Source organism: Syngnathus acus, chromosome 9, assembly GCF_901709675.1.
Source record: "Syngnathus acus chromosome 9, fSynAcu1.2, whole genome shotgun sequence".
Classification (NCBI taxonomy): Eukaryota; Metazoa; Chordata; class Actinopteri; order Syngnathiformes; family Syngnathidae; genus Syngnathus; species Syngnathus acus.
The window spans coordinates 9,489,937-9,511,882 of NC_051094.1; the positions used below are offsets into that span (position 1 = coordinate 9,489,937).

The 21,946-nt window shown below is 43.5% G+C and overlaps 1 pseudogene; it reads right to left on the reverse strand.

The window, feature by feature from the left end:
- Window positions 1-25: 25 nt before the first annotated feature.
- On the reverse strand, window positions 26-21,827 carry LOC119127633 (annotated as a pseudogene).
- Window positions 21,828-21,946: the final 119 nt, after the last annotated feature.

The following is a 21,946-nucleotide window of genomic DNA, read 5'->3' on the forward strand; positions in this document are numbered from 1 at the left end:
ATCAAAACAGGAAATTATGTTTCATGGCCACAATATTTTTATTTTGCATTTGATCCCATTATTCTGTGCAGGTGTACCAAACAATGTAGCCAATGAAGTCAGTCTGTCCTGTCAACAAGCCTGGTTTGAGATGATGATGATGTAAATGGTAAATATTAATTTTAGTCAGTATTGAGGGATAAACAGACACCCTGGAGCACCCAATGGGAGAGGTGCTGCGTGGTGAACAGATCAGCCTCGAAAACCAAACCAACACCCATTGCATTCCTCCGCAACGATGTAGTGTACACTGGTGTCCGCAATGTATTCTGTGAAGAAAAACACACAAACATGGGCGCAAACTTTAGGTGGGGAAACAATACATTGATGCACACATCATGGATTGTGATCCACACCTGCAACCTGAGACGTTGGGTCTCTATGGGGATGACTCTGAGAATGGGCAGCTGAACCACAAGAACTTTTGGTTTACTCTTCACCAGGGAGCCCATTTCCATGTCCCAGTCTGCTCCTTCAAGGTATAAACCAGACACAAAGCAACCTGCAAGAAAAAACTCTTATGAATCAGTCTCAAGTGACATCAGATCAAATTGGGTTCAGTTCATTACCCTGTGCAGGTCTGTCTCTGATTTCGTCCTCTTCACGGTGGCGGGTCACCTCAGTGTAAAGTGTGGAAAGATCCAGAGGCCAACCATTTGCTCTGCATGCAGCTTGAACTAAGGCAGTCAGGTAGGATTCTGGGATGTGGAGTCCTGATAACCACATGACCTTTGGCTCTGCTGTATCCACCTTTGGATTGAAAAAAATGCAAATAAATCTGTTGCACAAATGCACATGATGTCACGCACGACTTTCCTCACCCATGACTTATACTGCTCAAATCGCCTCTTGAAATGAATCATCCAGTTGCCCAGCGATTTGAGTGTGTCAGGTGCCAACTTCTTCCAAATAGCAGGGATCTGACCGTTAAAAAGGGCCCGGGCGACTTCATCCAGCTCACTGCTCATGCCCACCTCACCAGCCAAGGCCTACACACGCCGGACAATGGTAATCGAGGCAAGTCTGCTAGAGACATAAAAAGCCACAAGCGTGTCCCTCCCTCTCACCCTCTGCAGCTCGGCCAGAGACCGCTTCATGCGAATCACCAGTTTGTTGAAGCGCTCCAGCTCTTGAAGCAGCACCACCGATGTAGGAGAGATCTCAGGTCCAAATTTCTTCCGGGTAACATCCAGGTCAAAAACTGCAGGCAACTTGTTCTGGATGTCCTGGGCCACCTGAGTGATGTACTCGTCCCTGCTGATGCTTCCACCAGACTCGCCTGAAGCAGCGGAGAGCGGTTGTGAAGTGGCAAAGTGCCGCATAGAACACAAGTGAGAAAAAGGGACGACAAGTGCCACTTGGTACCCGTCTGCGGTTGCAGGTCGATGAGATGCAACCACATATCTTTCGCTGATTGTGTGTAGTAGCCGATCTCTGCGTTGGAATGAAGACCCATCACCTCGGGGGTGTTTGCCAGTGGTAGAGACTCAATCTCGTCTGTAACCAATGACAAGCTATGAAGCATAATAGTGAACACAGAGGGTACACAGAGGGACACAACTAAAAACTGACCAACATAAACATCCTCGGGTCCATTTGGAGGAATCTTGTAGTCTACCTCATTGTTTTTGAAAAAGTGGAATTGGCAAAAGTCATAAAAGAGGAAGTCTCCAAGTACTCGTCCATGTAGACGTTCAGGATCCGGCGGTCAAAACTGTCAATGACTCGTCCACCGTACATCACCTGCAAAATGTGAATATAATCAATTTGCAGCACTGTTGTACGACGTGTTCTAATCTCGTAAACTAACCTCGCCTACGAGATACTTAATACTTCCCCAGGGAATATTGCTCTCTTTCTGGTTGTGAGCTTTGGTCAGGTAGGTGTTCAAGATCTCCAAACACACCTGTTGAGCACAGTTGCAACACCGAGGTAACGCAAGCCGGTCCGGATCGGTCCAGACAGTTCCTAGGACCGCTTACCAAGAAGTCTGATTTGCTAAAGTCGTAGGGGACATTCCATCCAATTTTGCCGTACTTTCGCCTCTCTTGCACCACGGCATGGAAGAAAGACAGCACGTAGACCAGGCTGCGGAAGGCCGTGTGCGGGCAATCCGTCAACGTCTGATGGGAGATTTTAGAGTAGGTGGCTCTCATGTTGAGCTTGAGACCGTTCGGAGCCTCGGTCACAACCTGCGGGGTAAGACATTGTTCAAGGAGGAAAGCAACATTTACGTTTCACACGGCCCCGTTGCTAAACGTAACGAGAGCTGGTCATTCCACCTTGAGAGACTTTTGAAGAATGCCAATGGGGAAATCATCAATAGGGTTGGTGGTCAACCAAAGGCGAAAGTTGGGGTGAGGCTTGGTGACCCTCTCGATGCACTTCTCCAAATCTTTCAGCCATTTTACCAGCAGGTGGCAGTTCTGTAGCATCAACCACTGACCACGAGCCGCCGCCAGTTCCAGAAGGTGTAGCGCAACCTTAAGAAGTGGCCAAAAAAGAACATCAAGTTTCACATTCTTTTTTCAAATTTTAAATAGTAAACAGCTATTGCTGACACGACACTGTGGCCAAAAACTGTACATAAGGTTCAGTATTTCAGTTATTGCTGAAAATGAAGAATATTCACGAGAAGATGCTGATCCTTTATGGGGGTACGTCTGTTTTGCTTCATGTCTTGTGTTTGGTTTGCCGTTTTGAAAGTTATGTTCAGATATTATGGCGATACTTATTTGCTTTGTCATGTTTGTTCAAGCCTTTTCCTTCTGACGAGCTTTTCCCCCTGGTTTTTCCTGTTCTTCTTTGTATTGCCTAGCTCGCGTCGGATTTGTTTGTTATTTGGTGTTTGTTCTAGTACTGATGTGTTTTATGAATATTCTGACACCATGTTCTTGGAAACAACCTGTTTCTCCAGAAATAATACACAGTATCAGGACCAGCTGGAGGTCAAATGTCTTGGAAAATATTGTCTGGGATTGGGGGAAAGAAAGGAGGTCCAACCATAAGATGCCATAACATGTTTTACACATGTGAGATGGACATTCTACTGCTCAGCCATTTCATATGCAGCATGATAATGCCCTTTGAGAGTAATATAAGGAAAAAATAATCAATGGTACCTTCTCCTGGCCTTGGCCCATAGCAAGGAACTTGAACTTGTTCCCAAAGCCAGTCCTGTCAGCGAGTTTCATGAGGTCAGCTCCGGGGTCAGAGCCAGGGCTCAGGATGAAGACGATGGGGGAGAACTGAGTGCTCTGCTCATAAATGACGTCAAAACTGATCACCGGAGGTTGAACATATCTGGCAAGAAAGATATTGAACATTATCTCTAGGCACGTTCGCCCGATTTATGCCATTCAATACACTTGAACTAAAAGAAGGACCTCTCGCCCATGATGATGGTGACGTAGTCGGTGATGGCTCTGTAGACTCTGTCGACCCGGAAACAACGCAGCAGGAGCAGCTTCTGAAAGTCCGTCAGCCTCTCGCCATATTTCATTGGCATCGGAGCCTGTTCCGGTACATCAAGATCATACCACTGCGAAGACACACAAGGGCAGTCGGACGGTCGATGAGGGAAAGGTTTGCAATTAAATGTCACGCACGGGTAGAAGGAGCGCCACTTACCGTTTGCCACTCGGACGAATTTCGACAAACATCGTCCGGCAAAGACGCAAACTGGCCAGGAAAAAGCTCAGAAAGTTTCACGACATCTTCCCAGGAAGAATCGGGAAGCCAGTTACAAGTCTTTTGGCGCGAAGTCTTTTCCAGGGACAGATTACCTTTGCACAAGACAAAGACGGTCTGCCGTGAGTGCAAACGCTCACAACCTCCGAGGAGTTTCGTTCAAGTCGGTCCACCTTTGATGAAGAATTCCAGTTCCTCCTGGGGCACTCGATCTTCCGCCTGCTCAATCTTGATGGTCATGTTGAACGAGAAGAGAAGCTTGTGTTTCTCAAACAGACCTGTGAACAAACAAAAGCATCTCCGATTATACTGTGAAACTGGAAAAGAAAGTCATATGTTTGGAAGATGTGGCTCACCTGTGCAGCCGTAATTATAAACGTTATAGGTCAGACTGTTCCTGATGTTTTTCAGTCTTTCTGGCAGGGCTGTATTCGGTGGCGACTTACGCAGGGAAAAGTCAAACACTTCCAGATACGAGGCCAGAGAATACTGGTACATGCTGTTTACCAGAGCCATTTCCGTCAAAGCGAAGAACAAAATGGCCCCGCGCTTGGCAGCCGGTCGGTAGCCGTTTCGGAGCACATCGATGTCCACTGATGTTGTCACAGCCAACTTGAGTTTCTCAAATACCTGACCATCACACGGTCGGAAAGTCAAACACGACGGCAAACATATCAAAGCGTCTTTCTCTGGGCAAACTGACCTCGCTGGATTTGGACTTGGTTTCTCCTCAAGGTGGAGACCAGCTCCGTGTTGTCCAACATGTTTCCCCGTGGACGTGGCCAGCTCCCTGAGCAGGGTGGCTCACCGAGGTTCTTCAGCAGCTTCTTTGTTGCGCTCGTCTCTTGGATCAGAAACTCACGCTGCTCTTCCAGTCCTTCTTCTCGAAGCCCATGGAGGACACTGAGCAACTGGTCCTCCAGGCCCTTCAGGGTCACTGCAGGTCAATTCAAGTCTCAGCCTGGGCCAGAATGCGCACCAAAAGGGAGGTTGTCAAACGGAGCGCTCTTACCGGTATAATTAATAACCATGGCTTTTCCAAAGACAGACGGAGAAAATTTGGGGGTTTCCCAGCTTGTTGTTGAGGTAAAGTCTGAAGTTGGATCATAGTCCACTCTTTGTCACCCAGCATGACCAACTGCTGCCCTCCGCTCCTTTCAGGTTCCTCTCAAGGACATTGTCAATCACAGGGTCAATGTACTCATCCACATCTTGGAATAGGAACGGGAATCCATATTTGATGGCCATCTCCAGATGTTTCAGGAAGTCTGGATCGTTGTAAGGACGAGATCTGTGAACAAAAGGAGGTCGCCGTTTGGGGGAATGCTCTAGGATTTTGTTCAAAGAGCTATTCTGAAATTGTAAACAGTGACAATGCATCACACGAAACCATAATGGAATTTTTGGACCTTGAGATTATTGCTGGCCTCCTTCTTCTTGATCCAGTTGAGGGCTTGCTGTTGTCGGGTCGATGCACATGGGGAATCGGCTGCCTCTCGTCGTGAGGATTCCATTCTGCACCGACAGTTCGTCCGGGGGGCAAGCCCTCCGACCCCCACCTGTAAATTCCCGACGTTGAGCCCAAACGAAGACGACGGCGGGTCGTTCTCGGCAACGTTCTGACCTGCTGATCTCCACCTCGTCCGTGAGTAAGTTGTCCACTTTAAAAGGTTCGTCAAGGGGAGGCCTCTCTCCTTGACGTCATTAACCAGGTTTCATACACCCATCAGATTCCTGAAGTCCCCAGCTGAAGGCTCCCTCGTAGCTCAGGAAGCCAGCCGAGAGGAGGCAGTCTCCGAGGAGACGCACGCGCCGCTGCTTCAACCCCTCTAAATCTTGTGTCCACCTAAAAACGGAAACCAAATTGGCATCTCTTTTGGAGTGCTGTTCAGCACTTCCACGGCCATCTCACCTCACATTCTCAGAGCTCAAGCCCGAGATGAGTTTGTCGGCAGCTATCAGTCTTCTCTCCATGAGTTCGGCCTCCTCTTGCAGTTTCTGTTTCTCCGCAATAGCGGTTTGATATTTGTCGCCGAGAGCCTTCAACTCTCTCTGGATATCAGTGAGCTCACTTTGAATGGTCTCCAACTCTTTCTTACTCTGAAAGAAATTTCTTTCGAGACGGGCCACCTGCAAAATACGAGTCACATTACTGTTCATTCTGTAAATCTAATTCGCTGACCTGATTTTACGTTACTTTGTCCCTTTTCGGTTTGATCTCTCGGGCGACTTCGCAGTAACCGACGACAGCCTCCACAATTTGTACATTCCTGAACCTGCTTTGCTGATGCCCTGCATTTCTTCAAGGCTGGTCCCGAGGGCCTTCAAGAAGCCTATGAAGCAAAGCGCACAAGCAAGTCACTGTAGCGGACTGCATGGTGAGCAATGCAAATTTGACCATGATGAATTTCATTGATTATTGCCTCCTAATTGATCAGGAAGTTGACCTACCTTTGACAGTCTTGACCTGGTTGGGACCGATTGCATCACAGTCCATCTCCATCAGTGAACGCAGAAAGGCAGGATCTGACATCATCGCCTTGGCGGCTTGCCAGCTAATTTCCTTTTTCTTACACAGCACCAGGATGCACTCACACACCACCTGGACCTGCTTGGGCGGCCTTTGCAAAGGATCTAAACACGAAGGAACGGAGCGAACGGCAGGATGGACACGCCAATCAAACTTCAATCCAATAAAATGAATGTACCTAGACCAATTTTGTTGGACAAGTCAACCTGCCAGACTTTACCTGATCTCAGTGACGTCAGATTTATCGAGGTCTTGCAAGGCAATGCGAGCGGCTTCTAATGCCGGCAGAGCTTCAGCCAGGGATGTTTCTGCTTCTGCCTTTTCGACAGCAATCACTTTGTTTTGCTCTTCAATCTCTGTGGCTTTCTCTTCGGCCAGTGTCTTTTTCTCCTCGGCTAAAAGGGAAAGTTTATATTTACCAGCGGTACGCTAGCAGTACGTTATGTTTTTTTTCAGCCAGGACAATATCATTGAAACTTTGCAGGTTTTCACTGACCCACAGTGGTGTTGGAGGCAATCTCTATCAGCATGGTCTCACAGGCTGTGGACTTTTCCGCGAGAACCACCTTCTGCTCTGCCAGTTTGATGTTCAGCTCATCCAGTTGCACGCTGGCTTCCTTCAGCTTATCCAAGCCTCCTTCGAGACGTTTGCACTGCGCTGGAACACATCACTGATTGTCACATTCCCACTGCAAATTGAACTATTCTATTATTTCCCATCCTCATACCAAGAATATACTGATCCTTTTCCTTCAGCAGGCTAGCATATGTGCTTATGAAGTCCAAGTAGTTCTTCGGGGTGACATAGTTAGAACGTCGAAGTTTTTGCAGGAACAGAATGCTGTAGTCGCCAACCGATTTATGAACCATGCAGACATGCTCGATAACAGCTTGAGCGTGTTCTTTAGGAATCATTTCACTTTCACCTGTACGAATAACAAAGCACAACATTCCAGTTGCAATATTATATTCAGCCAAACATCACATCACAAGCTGTGGAAGTTTTGTTTGATATTTCATTTGTATTGACTAATTAGGGCGATTAACAAAACCAGCACAAACCTCATGATGAACGCCTGAAACTGATTATGTTGTAAATCATGTCAGTAGTTGGAATGAGATAAACTCGAATGGCATAAAACTAAGGACATCAATTGAGTCAGGAGCTGAATGTTATCTTTCTGAGACACAGATTCCAAAAATATGTTCACTACAAACCTAGGAAAAACTCAGCTACAGCACGCAATGCCTGGGGAGGCCATGGTAAGATCCAGTCAATCACAGTGTTGTTCATCAGTCCTGAAAAAAGAAAAAAGAAAAATGTAATTATTAATGACGTTAAAAAAACAATATTTTTCTGTTTTACCTGGAAAGTTTCTGCAGGTGTTCTCAGGGTATCTCCCACAGGAGAACATCCCTAAAACAATGTGTAGGTTGCTGGCACTTTTATTAACAAAATACTGCCACACACTGTCTTTAGAAGGACCAGATCCATCATGAGGGCTTCTTCGCGAAGCTGGTGAGAATCGCTTCTTTCTCATCATCGGGAACAACGCAAGGAACAATACCTACCAGAAGAAAAGTTATATTATCAAATAACTAAATCATTAAATATAAAATATTAAGAGGCTACAGTATGTCCAACCTGACGTAAGCATGTTGTTGATGAGCTCCAAAAAACCTTCCTCAGCAACCATGAAGCATCAGTGAAGAGAAACACGGTCTTCTTATTTTCAATGCCAAGTTTCAGATACAATGTTTTTCAATTCTTCATGAAAGTTTTGACTCCGAATATCCTCGGCTGAGTGTTATCTCAAACACCTAATAAGTCATCAATGACAAAAAAAAGGCTGCTATTAGAATTTAAAGTCATGATTCTCACATACAAACCCCTGTTCGAATGAATTTGGGGACATTGTGTAAAACGTAAATAAAACAGAATACAATGCTTTGCAAATCTTCTTCAATCAATACTCAATTCGATACAAAGACAAGATATTTTATGTTCAAGCTGTACTTCGTTTTTTTCCCCCCTCTAAATATTCTCTCAATTTGATTTTGATGCCCACAACGCATTCCAAAAAGCTAGGAATTCAGTTTGTTTATCACTGTTATATCACCTTTCCTTTTAACAACAAACCCAATAAAGTTTTTTTCATTTTGAACATTAAATGTCTTTATAGTTGTAGTAATCAATTGACTAGCGGTTGAAAAGGATTATCAAATCATTACACCTATTTACATTTTACACAACCTGATGGAAACTGAAGTTTGCAGACCCTTGATATAATTTATTTTGGCGACACGTTTGAGAGCCATAAACGATGAGATGCGATTTATTTTCAACATGTATATTTGTTTTACAACCTCGCAGTCAGCAGCGAAGGCAGCACGCTTGGTGATGGGACTGCTGGCCCGAGCCTCCCACACCTCACGCGCAGAGGCATGACCTCGATCGATGGGATGATTCGGTGCACGCGGGTCAGATGTTCCAAAGCGTCACTAGAACAGCACCAGATTCATCCTGAGCTTCTATCATTATATTCCTCTAGGAATCTCCTGCAGAATAACAAAATTGGTCTTTTTGACGATCCAATTTCAAACCATAAAACAACATGGTCACTGATAACAACATCATTCTACCTGAAATAGTGCTTTACAAGCTTCATAATCCAGCAATTCCTCATATACTCTTGATTCTGTATTACCTAAGCGCTGCTCTGTAGTCTCCAAAAAGAATCGGGTCTCTCATAACATCTCCATGTTGGCCTTGAAATGCACCTAACTAAGTTCTTTATAAGAGCCTGAACCTGGGGAGGAAGGGGATCCACTGGTGTCATCAAATCTTGAAAGCAATATTAGTATAGTAAACAGAAAACTGAGTCCATACCATTTTTTTGTCTTTTTCATCAATGAGTCTATCGTGGAAAATTCTCAGACACTCGTTTCGCCAAACCCGTACAAATATAGAGACTGTTGAAAATCTGTTATGGTGAAATGAAGTCAAGCAAATATCAAGGACACAAATACAAAACACAATGTAATATCAAGATCATTAATTGACTTGATCATACCTGTCAGGCTGAGTGAGGGTCAGGCCATTGTAGACCCTCGATAGGTCTCGCAGGTTAAAGATGTAGTGAAACTTGTGGAGTCGGTGTGGAAGGTCTTTGACGAGGCCGTTGTACAGTTCCAGGGTGCAGACGGTGATTTTATCACAAACTTTCTGTACTGCATCCTCAAAGTTCTGAAATATCAACCAAATAATGAGGACATGGCATGACTGAGGTGCATTAGACCTGCTGCAATCACCTGGTTGACCTTTAATAATGGGGCTAGATCAGGTGGAGAGACTCCATAGCAGGGAAAGGGATGCTGAAGACGCTGAAGAGTTAAAACGAGAGCGAGTGTCCACTCGTTCCTCCCACCTCCAGCTATCCCCATGGCTGCGACGAAGCCGAGGTCCTTGAGGGTTTTGTAGGTGAGCTCCTTCCCTCGGTCATAGATGCCTCCTCTGTCCAATAAGAGCTTCAGCAGTGCAATTGGCTGCTGTGTGCCATAGCTATCCCACCTGAATAGAAGCATGAGATGGCGCTTCAAACCGTCAGGTTAAAGTACGATCGTACAAAGTAGATACCTTTGGCTATTCATGTCATCTATAAAGACCACAATCTTTTGCCCACTGGAGGACCGTATACATCTTTGGTCCTTTTCTCTATATTGGCCTCAAGGTTTTTCTGGAGGTCCATTGATGTTGTCCTGGACGAAAGGTTGATGGTCAAAGTAATCTGTTGGGAAATATTATGCAAATCAGCTGGGGCAGTCATAAATGTTGCAATGACTGGATGGTGAACTCACGTTTTTTTCTTTGTTTTGGATCTTCAGAAAGTTTTGAATGGTGGCTGTTTTAGAGGTTCCCGGGTTGCCAACCAAAAGAACAGACCGCTTTATCTTCACCATCTGCTCCAGGATCCAGGTCGTTTTTGTGGTGTCCACCGTTGGGACTGAGGCAAAGGCCAAACATTTGAGATGGAAACTGGGTGGTTTAAAATCACTTACAGTAAATTTTACATCATGGCCTTACCCAAAATATCAACAAATTTCATATCATGATTATGAATGTATTTTGAGACGAGACAACTCCAGGGAAGCCACTTCTGCTGTGTTCCATCAAAATGAAAATCAAAGAGAGTGGGCAGGTACCCTGAATAAAAAATAGAAAAGATTAATCATCATCAACATTGACAATGGCTTTGATTCCGTGCAAAAACTAGTTTTCTTCTTGTTTGTAACTTGTTTAAAATAAGTTAATATCAATCCATAAAAAACATCCTCCAAATGTATCTCTTACCTGGGATCTCACCAGGTCCAGCCAATGTTTTTTCATCACTCACAGTAGTTAAGCAAGCAGTCCTTTTGATTAAGTCATCAAATTTCTCTCTTCCGTCATCCACCAATGTTGCCCCAAGAGAGCAGTACAGAGCTTCCAGGTAGTAAGACTCTAACACGTCAGGACTCAAGTTCTCCGTTTCAAGTAGGGCATCAAGCATCATGCACAGCTGCGATACCTGAACAGATCAGCGACACAATATGAATCGCCGTCACCTGACTGGATCACAAATGATGCCACCTTTCTTGCAAAAATCAGGCAACCAGGTCACACAAACCATATTAGGTCAGTCTGCGGGACAACAGTCTTCAGTTCTGTCCTTGTTTCCCATCCACGATACCTTCCACAATCATGTCCATCAAGATGTGGACGTACTTTTCAAAAAGATTATCAAGATCTTCTTGTTGCTAAAAAACACACACACTAAAGGTAAAGAAATGACTCAAGTGTGAATGATACATTTCCAATAAAATGAGGGTGGTCTACTTTGATGGGTCTGTCTGTCAACCACTTTTGCCAATATGGGGTGTAGCGCAGATTTTTGGGGTCCACATAAACCATTCCACAGCGTGAGACGGTAGCAGGGGAAGCATACTGCAGATCTCCAACCTGGAATCAATGTACGTTATTCACACGTATGTAGATCATACATGCGTGACTGCAGTAAATGACATACAAACCTCAAACAGCATGGCACAGTGACCTTGTAAACGAATTCGTTCTCCGTTAGCCAGAGTGAGAAGCTTGTTGTCGTCCATCACTGAATTCATGTTCTCAACCCAAAGAGCATCCACATCCCCATCAAACAGAATATATCTGTGAGTAATCGTGTGATCAATTGCAATTGAATTTATTTCAACACTTAGAGAGGAAGAGAGTTAGCGTTGGCCTTACCGCCTCTCTTGTTTGTCGGTGGGCTTGTTGATCTCACGGAAGATGTTGGATAAGACCCCATCCGTCCAGTCCCGAGTGTCTGGATCCAGAATACCATAAAGTTCAATGACACTCACAGCTTTGGGGTTCAGAGGGTATAATTTGGTGTGAAATCCCAATCTGGTGATGAGATCGGAGGACAACGTCACATAGGCGGTACAATACATGGCAGCAGTTTAAAATGAGTTTGTCTGAAATAACACTGACTTGGTTTGAGCTTGACATAATGTGCTGATTACAACCGATTTGCCTCCCCCTGTTGGGCCCACTATCATAGTTGTGTGTCGTGTCATCATTGTTTCGTACATTTGCACCACTTTATCCACCTGAAAGCACAGACACCATGAAGGGTTTCCCAAGACTTAAACCGGAATTAGTTGTTGCACACAGTGGAAACCCGGGATTTAAATAATTAGACACTACGAACCTGGATGGGCAGCAAGACATATTTGTTGTCTTCCAGGTTTCCTTCCACAGCATCATTGAAGTTGGGATAGCGAACACGAGGGCATTCCAGCCCTGGAAACAGGTCTGCGATCAGCCCAAGGAACAGAGGCACATCCTCAAATATAAACTTTGGAAGATTCATATCCCTCAGGGCTCGCATCAAGACCACATCCTGCAGAGAAAGGAGGGAACCTCTTCAAAAGGTGTCACCGCATAAAATGTGAAAAAACGAAACAAAACAATGGCTTCAAGGAAACAGCATTAATGAAATCCTCTGGAGGTAGTTGCCATGCAGGAATCAAATGTGTCATAATATGATGATGATTGTACCTCAGTGATGTCTGGAGAGTCTCTCTTCAGTTCTCCGGCCATGACAAGGACAGATTTCAAAGCTCGCAGGCCAAAGTCATAATGAGACTGCTTGGACAGCTGCTCACGAGCCAACTTGTACAGCACCGTCATCTTCTTTGCAAGGACCTGGATCAAACCACAGTGGAGAGAAAATGTGTTTGTCAACATTTTGGAGTGTTGTCTGAATGCAAATATCAATTGTGGCTCAAATGCTCGCCTTGGCCATCAGGAATCCCTCAGAAAACAGCATGATCTCACAAATCTGTTGCAAGTCGGGCACGATCACCACCACAGGCCTGAAGAGCGCTTTGACTGATTCAGGCAGCTCCGTGCGCCCCGCATAGCCTGGGTTCATGGTGATGAAGATCCCGATTCGACTATCCAGGGTAATCTCGTGACCTTCAAACTGATTTCCAAAAGGATATGGTGGCGGTTAGCTACAGTTGAACGACGCAACAATATATAGCATTCAAAGACTTACATTGAATATTTTAAGATGCAAAATGAGAGCATTGCGGATGGTTTGGATTTGGGAAGAGATAACTGAAAGGACCGAGGCATCGATACGGTTGAATTCATCAAAGCAGCCCCAAGCTCCACATTGGGCCAGGCCGGAAAGGATCTTCCCCACAGCCTGCACAAGGAAGGGAATGGTTCACACACAAATGTCAAAGTGATCTGTGAAGGCAATGCAGTCGCTGCTTCTGATTGGCTACCATGTAGTCCATGCCTTCACCACAGTTGGTAACCACACAGAGCAGGCCCAAAGCTTTGGCAAGATCTTTGGTGGACTCTGTCTTTCCGGTGCCAGCTGGTCCGGCAGGAGCTCCACCCAGGAACATGGAGAGAGCCTTCACACAAATGTCAACAAGTCAACAACTGTGTGTTTTAACGTGTGTTAAGTCTTCCCAAACCTGTGTGATGGTGAGGTAGATCCGGTCTGTCAGAGGAGTTATAACCAACCGACCATTCAACCCCATGTATTCGTAGCCGTAGCTGAAAGTCGCACTGCACTGACGCACGAGAAGATTGTCCTCTTCCTGGACCCAGTAGAATCTCAATTGGCTTTCCCACTCAAACTCCTTAGCATTTGTAATACTGCAGAGAAGACCACGACACTCAAGTTGGTCTTTACACGCAAGTGGATGATCGTTGTTAGCCCAAAATGAGCTGTACCTGTTCAAGACAAAGCTGTCTACATGTCTCTTGCGTGGACATCGATAATAAGGACGGTGTTGATCTTCTTTCTGTCATTTTTCTTCAAAGGCTGTGTGGAACATGTCACCAGCTCATCAATCTGCTGGTGCATCTTTGTCGCATAGTTCTTTAGAGCGTATTTGTCTCCCTTTTTCAACTTGTTAAAAACATCCTCCACCTCCCACGTCCACCACACTTGATTTGTAGCCAGCACCACCATGCCCTGGAACAGCAACATCCAGTCCACCCTGAGGGACAAGCAGACTCGTGGTGGGTGGGAAAGGTTTTACTCGCAGTCGGGGTTATAAACACGCTGACACACACCTGCCTCTGTCCTCACAGTAGCGGAAGATTGCTTCCTTAGTGACGAGTCGATTCGTTCTTCTCATCTCGTACAGAACTCCTGTCATCCACTCCTCCACCCTTCCTTTGACTGGGACGGCCTTTTGAAAGTCCATCACCTCACCCTCGGCGGACACCATAGCTCCCGCTGATATTTCCCCATTGCTTTCCGAGTCAAACCGGAGAGATGCGATGTTATCGTACATCTTGCGGAAGAAGGGAGAGGAAAGGTCGGAACATTTTACATTCTGTACCGGCTACTTTGAAGGACAATATCTGTCCACTGTTACCTTGATCATATGTTCCTGCACACATTCATGGTGACTACTCCCCAAAATGCTGAGCAGTTCATCGTCAGAGATGAAGAAGAAGCGAGGGAAAGCGTCCCGTTTAGAATCTAAGTAGTCGTTGAGACTCTTCTGACACCTCTCTAGATTCTCACTGAGGGTCTGCAGGTCCGTTAGCCGGTTTGGGACCAGGCAGCAGTGCTTAATGTTTGGGTTGCTCTGTGTTTCATTCATTATCTGCACAGCAAATAATATTATACAATTTATAGTTCAGTTATGAATTATATTCCTATTTGACCAACACTCACATCTTTGAACTTTTTGTCAATGATGTCAAATTTCTTGGCTTCCTGTGGTAACTGTGAAGAAATATCACCACCAATGAATATGCTCTCCAAGTACATCCATTTCCTTTGTACCAGCAACCAAACCTGTGTAAAAAAAAAAAAATCTCATTCAATATTTTCAAATTTAGCTCAAGTGTTGAACGGGGCTTGACTTGTAACCTCTATGGTCTCGCTGATAAGAGACAGGTTCTTTTCCCATTTTTGAATGGTGCTCAAGAAAGGTCCAACAAAACGGCTCCCAGCCATGCTCTGCAAATTCATGGCGTCATTGTCCACAATCGACAGGATCTCATCTACCGCACCCAAGACAAAAGACTGCTGCTGGGTGCCTTTACTGTAAGGTTGTACGATGAATTTCATTTTTTCCCAGGTCTCCACCATCTCCTTTACACCCTTAGAAGCACACACAGAAATTCTTAGATATGTATTTGCGTCCACCTCAAATCCAGGATCATCTATCGAGAGAAGCGCTTACCTTTTCAATACCAAGCTCTTTTACAGCCGAAGTGACAATATCATCAATGACATCGGCATATTTATGAAGATCCATGGCAAACATGTTCTCCAGAGTAAAGTTGCTTGTGTTCATCTCAAAGCTTGTGCCAGTCCTTTTCATCAACTCCTTCCAGTGTCTGGTGCAACCGAGTATAAAACCACAGAACTTCCATTTGTAGAAAAATGGAACAAGTTTCGAAAATCCAAATCTCTTAAATGACCAGTTCATTTATGTTCTAATCTAAAAATATGTTCTAATCTAGAAAAATGAATATGGTCAAGTAAGGACACTGACCTTTCTCTGAGCGCTTCATTCTTCAGATCCAGCAAAAGAGGAAGAGAATCTGTGAATTCCTTCAATCTGCTGTCGACAAAGCAAGCCGCAGGCAGGGCTCGCACATCTTTGGGCAGCTTCCTCAAATCTTGGACAAATGATTCAATACCTCGCTGAAGCAAGTGGATATCTAAGTCCACCCACAAGGTCTGTGACCACTTGGTCTTTGCAATCTGAGAAACAATATCAGGAACCAGAGATATGAATTGTCCATAAAATCTGATATCATGATATTTGTGTTAGTGTGAATTTTTAAAAGAGAAATTTAAAGCTGACCTTTTGATCACGGTAGATGTCATAAATCTGCCGTAAGCCATTCATGTCTTTTTGGATGCTTACAATCTCTGGATATGCGAGGACGGAGAGGTCCATTAGCTTCTCAGCATTGGCTAGCTCCTGCCGTCTTTCCACCATCTTGGCCAGCTCTGCTTCATAGGATTCCATGATTAAAAGTCCTAGAAGAAAAGATCCAGATGGCTCAATGCATTACCATTGAATGATACTCGTCATAATTACTGTGCTGGTTACAAAAAAAAATTAAATACCTTTATCTAAGTCATTTCCAACAGCTCCAGGACCATGTATGTTAAAACTTTCAGAAAAGATGGACAACTCCTCTTGAAAGTCTTCTGCCATCTTCTTAGTAGTCTGGATGTAAAACAGGTGAGAAATATAAAACTGCCGCAGTACGACTGTAATTACTTTGTTTTTGTCATTTTAAAACAAACAGGTGATAAATATAACTGCAGCAGTACTACTTTATTTTTGCCGTTTTATGTGATGTGATTGTTTATATGTACTACGTTTCAATGTTCTAACCTCTTTGAATGATGTTTTTATGTCTGTCAGACTCAGATCCACTTGTCTGGATTTTGCAAACAAGTCCTTCCAAATCTTCTTAATATTTGCTACAAGTTCCAGTTCAGCTTTATCAACCTACACATCAAAAAAGTCTCCATAATTTTGAAAAATATGAATTTAATATGAATATAATTTATAATTTGAATGTACCTCCACTTTGTACAGAGTCAACGTTCTGTATCTTTCCTGGATATCCATGATGCACAACTCCACATTAAGAGACATGTCTCTAATGGTTGACACAGTCCTAAGGACATTCTTCAAGTTCTCAAAAGTGTCAGGACTCTGTTTCAGCTTCTCAGAAAGTTGCTGTGGAACACAAATGATCCAAAGGAAAACATAGAGGGAAAAAGTTTTTCACAATGCATTTTACCATGATTTGATCTTTTAAGTTGAAGAGTTCCTCCTTGGCTGACTTGTTGAGCAAACTCCCCAATGAATTGATCCAAGACTCAGCCATCTCCTGCACCGTCCGGCACAGTGGCTCCAGGTTTAATTGGACAATGTGTACGTTCTTAAACAAAGGCTCCAGAACCACCTTTTCACAAATTTGAGCATAGAACTGCAGCCTTTGATCATACATAGCACTTGATGGGTTTTTAGCGGCAAACCTCTCACAGACTGTGGCTTTGTCCCTTTCCCATAGAACCTGGTACTGTTTCCAGTGGTTAAGGTGCTGGTCGACAGAAAGCAGCAACTGCTGAATGTTCTGGGATACGGCAAAGGCACTTTCGTTGATTTGAGGTTGTTGACACACTTCTTCATAGAAGCTAAACGTCACCAAGTCATCACCATCTACATGTTGTGGTGGGCACTCAATGCAAGTTCCATTCATCCAACGCACAAATTCCTGAAACACAAAGATGGGGGCACATCTCTAGCCTAAAATTTGTAACAGTCCAAGAAGACAGACAAGAAGACACCTACTTTGGTGCTCTCGACACAATCTTTGATACAGCACATAAGTAACTGGCAGATTTCGTTTGTTTTAGGTTGCAACAAAATCTTGGGGGCCGATAGGATGGCATCAATACGGAAAAGAGGCTCGCTCCCAATCAGCACAGCGTTGAAGGCCTTGATGTTCCTGAATGTGGCAATCAACAGAATGCTTGTTATCGAGATGGCCCTTGTGTGATGCTCAATAATTGTTATTGCTTAATTACCTCAGAATCATGTTTATGAGCGAATCGTGCACCTTGCGTTCCCAGTATGCATAGTAATTTGCCATCCTGCTGCACTTGCCAGTGTTTGTTTCCATAATCAAATGTTCCACCTTAGTGATGATAGGTCCAATTTCAGTGTATTTGCTTTTCAACAAATGTAATGTCTTGAGTTGCTCTCCATCAATGCATTCACAAAACTCCCTGACACCTGGAAAAAAAATTATAAAAACATTATTAGTCTGGTGTGTGACATTTGATATAAAAAATGATTTTTTTTGTGTTAAATTTACTTGGTAAAAGGTCTGTCTGATCTGGAGCAGGGAATTTCAGGAGGTCTGCCATCATTATCGATCGCAGCTTGGCTTCAATATCAGTCTCGTTGTTGTCTATTTGACTGACAATTGACTCAAACTTTGAGAGCTCTTGATTGGCTTCGTTGATGAAATCTGCAATTGCTAAATTCAAACATATGCTCATTTCAACTAAATTTCTTTTCAGAGCAAGAAGTTAGAGCAACTTTTTAGCACCATTACCTAAGGAATTCCAGTTCAGTCTTTTGCATCCTGATAACAAGTGTGTTTCAACCGTTTTGATGATTTCACACAACATGGCGATCTTTGCATCACTCAGACTATCAACTGTCGAGTTGTAGCTGCTGACAAGCTTGTGAATATCATCCTTGTACCTAAATCCAATGTAAAATGCAGAGGTTAACATTTTTGTTGTTGTTGTGATGTGTTCTAGTCTGAAATTATGACCACCTGATGAAGTTGAGCTCCTGCAGAGTCACGTTTTGAGCGACCTCAGGCACAGAGAAGGACATTAAAATCAAGTTTTTTGTCTCTGAAATGATTGTCATGATCTCTGGTGGAAAGTTAACACGGTATCGTTTGTCCTTTTGTGAACTGATTTCAGACTTGGTTGGGATGACCTTTATGAGAAATTTCCAAAACAAAAAAGATATATATTCATCTTACTTACTTACTGTGAGGTAATCCAGTGACAATGATACATACCAGCTCTTTCTGGTCTTGGCTTTCATTCACAACGATGGCCAAAATGGGTGTCTTGAGTAACAACGGCAAGTTGCGTTCAGTGTCAGATACCCATGACTTATACTTCTTAACGGCATACTCTCTCATTTTTTTTGCCATTTCCAAGTATTTATTTTTTGCCTGAGAATAAAAAAATCCCAAGAGTCACATTTAGAATAAATGAAAAATCTGTCTTACCATTCGTGTCAATGCAATTGTGGAAAAGTAGAATCACTCGCCAATTTCCCCATTTCACTCTCCAATAAATCCGGCATTGTCAGGAGAGGAAGCATTCCATCTTTTACATGGTGAAAAAGTGTATGTGCCCATCTGATGCTGCCTGCCACCGGGGGCTCATTCTTATTTATTTTTGGTTTGTTTTTATTTTCCTCAAATAGGTCATTCACACTGTCCACCTGTAGGAAATATAAGTGACATATGCTTAATACAGGAATCTTCAGGGTCATTGGTAAGATCTATTGGTGGATCATCATGTGCTTTGAGGACTTGAAGATGGGGTTGTCTCGTTCTCTGGGAAAAATACTGTATGCAACGACAGTGATCTCAGACAAACCTCTTTGCAATACTGAGCTAGAAGTTCATTTGTCTTTTTCATCAAATGTTTATTGATGGCTGGTCTAGAGCGAATGTCTTTGTATTTCACAAGCATTCCAAAAGCAGCAGTTGAAGAGCGCAGTGATTTGAAGGACTTGTCAATGAAGGCAATGAGCTCCCTCTCAATGGCCTGGTCAAACATAAAATAGAAGGTACAGAGCAAAATTAATCCAAAGTACGTCCATCATTAAAACGCCTTTGAATTGTAAAACTTACATAAAGACCACTGTTAAAGTTTTGCATGATGATTTTCCAGCTGCTCATCTTACAACTATTGAAAGGATCAAAATTGGCTTCCTCAAAAGGAATGATGAGGGTGTCAACTTTGGTCAGCATCTCATCGAAACGTTTTGGGTCCAAAGTCACACTTTTTAACTCTGGGCTGAAGATGTTGAAATACTCATCCAAATTCTGCATTAACCAGGACAAATATGAAATATTGAGTTAACAGTGTGTGGAAGAATGAAAACACTGACCTCCAAAACGTTGTACAAGTCCTGGCAGATGGCAGCCATGTAATCAGTTTTCTCAAAGAGCTTTCTCCTATCAAACTCCCAATGTTGACCAGTTCTTCCTTCTTCAATTTCAGCACGCACTTCAAAATAAGACGATTTCCACAAATCCAGAACTTGCTTGGCATCAGTCACCTTGGATTTTGCCAACTTCCTTTCCTCTCTATCCAAGAGACACAATCAGACTCTTGTGATGAAGAAATGACCTCATGCATAATTCAAATCCACATACCTGAAGAGTACATGGATGTCAATGACTTGAGCCACACGCTCAGACAATTGCCAAACAATCCGCTCCATCAAGGGGACCATGCGTTCATTCTTGTTATAGTGGCTGGAGATTAACCACACAATTTGTAGGCTGTTCATTAGAGATGGGATGGTCTCCAAAATCACACTAAAGTTTGCTCCTGTGGCCAAATTCTACAACATAAAACAATTGGTGAGGATGGTGGAACAATTATAACGTTCCTCCTGTCAATTAACATCTGGCTGGCTTTGTTTTTTTTTTTTTAAATATATGAACATTTCACCAAATTTGGATAAAACATATAGCTCACTTTGAAATGTCTTTCCAGTGTTTGGAGGAAGCGGACATTTTCATCTGCCTCCAGGCAGTATTTATCAAGTTTCGCTTCTGTCGCTTCCATAGTGGGGATCACAGCTGCTTTTGCTTTGGTCAGCACCAGTAGAATCTTCTTTACCACAGGTTGATTCAGCTTCATTCTCAGAGCACTCAGGATGGAGACACGCTCCTGCCAAAAAACAATTTCTGCCATCGGACTCGGCGTCAGAGGCTTCTTTTTTTCTTGCTCCTCAATAACGACAGTAAGCTGGGTCTGCCAGTTCATCACACACTGCTCCAACTTCTCGACTACTGCTGAATTAGTCAGCAGGTCACTGACATCTGGTTTCAGATCTAACTCTGGGATGCTCAGTGCAATGTCATCTACAATGAAAATGGAACAGAAAAAGTTGCTCAACATTGACATGGTGTGATGATGCAATTACATAAATGGAAATTATGGTAGAAAAGATGACAAATCCTATCATGATCCCTCAGAGAATTCACACGAGATGGACAGCCTAATAAAGTTGCATACAAACCTTGAGTTTTAAGCTGTTGAATAGTTGAATTGACCAAGGTCAAAAACTTGTGTGTGCTGTTAAGTAGCTCATTTCGAACGGGTGCTTGGTCACTTGGCTGCTTGGTTGGAGTCTCCTTACCACCACATAACTCTTCATGAGGAGAACCTGCTTCAGTCTGACAGCCAACCTTAGTTTTCTTCAACTGATGGGCAGTCATTAATGGAATGTAGATCTACAAAATGTACACAACTTAATTGTAAATTCCCTTTAGTAGGTTTTTTTTTCCATAAATTCTTGTTTTGTCCTGTCTTGTTGACTGCTGTGACTGTAACTTACATGAACAAGTTTTTTCTGCAGTGTTCGTAGGTTGTGTCCATTATGAAAACCGGTTTCCAAGAACTTGGGCATCAGCTTATTGGCTTCAATCATGTCAAATGGTTCTACAATGGCCCCTGAAATGAAATACTAATCATGCATTGGTTTTCCCACCGGAATTGTAACGATCTTGAAACTGCTCTTACTCTTTGTGGTCCTGAGGAAATATAAAACTCGAGATTTGGCAAATCTCTCTGGAACTCGGTTTATTGCCATGTGAAGCTCAGTGTGATAGACTAGTTGAATTGTCTGAAAACAAAAAAACACAATAGTTGACTTATTTATTCTCCAATAATAAATATTCTTTTTTTTTTTCCATCTCACATGACTGAGTGGTTGTTCAGGAGTCTTGTTTCCTCTTTGGATCTCCGATTGCCCCTCATGGTCCAAAGAGTCACTGGAGCAGCTCTTTTCTGATGTCAATGGTGCAAAGAAGAGAACATTAAAATAATTTAACGACAGATTAATAAATAGGAAACTCACCTTGAGGAATTTTAACTTCAATCGCCTCCTCTCGAACAGTTTTCATAAACAGGAGGCACGATGCAATGTTTTCTGCAGAAACGACATTTAAAAAGCGAATAAGTTCATCCTCTTCTTTCCCATCTCTTCTACTCAGAAGCTCGTCGAAACATTTGTTATCAGCTAAATTGAAACAAACACGAACTCGCTGTCGTATCCATTCCACGCGGATATCGTCGTGGGCCATGAGTCCAAGTAGAGTTTTTTTTTTTTTAACCTAATATTGTACACTGGCAAGCGTTTGTGCGCGCACGGAATGGAGTCCTATACGCGCGTCGTCCCAGCAACGGACAAACGGAGGGACTTCCTGCGCAGAGACAAGAGAAAGGGGGAAGAGGTCGTAAAAGCTCACGAGTTGCTTCTTTTTTGGTCCATGTCAACGGACAAACATGC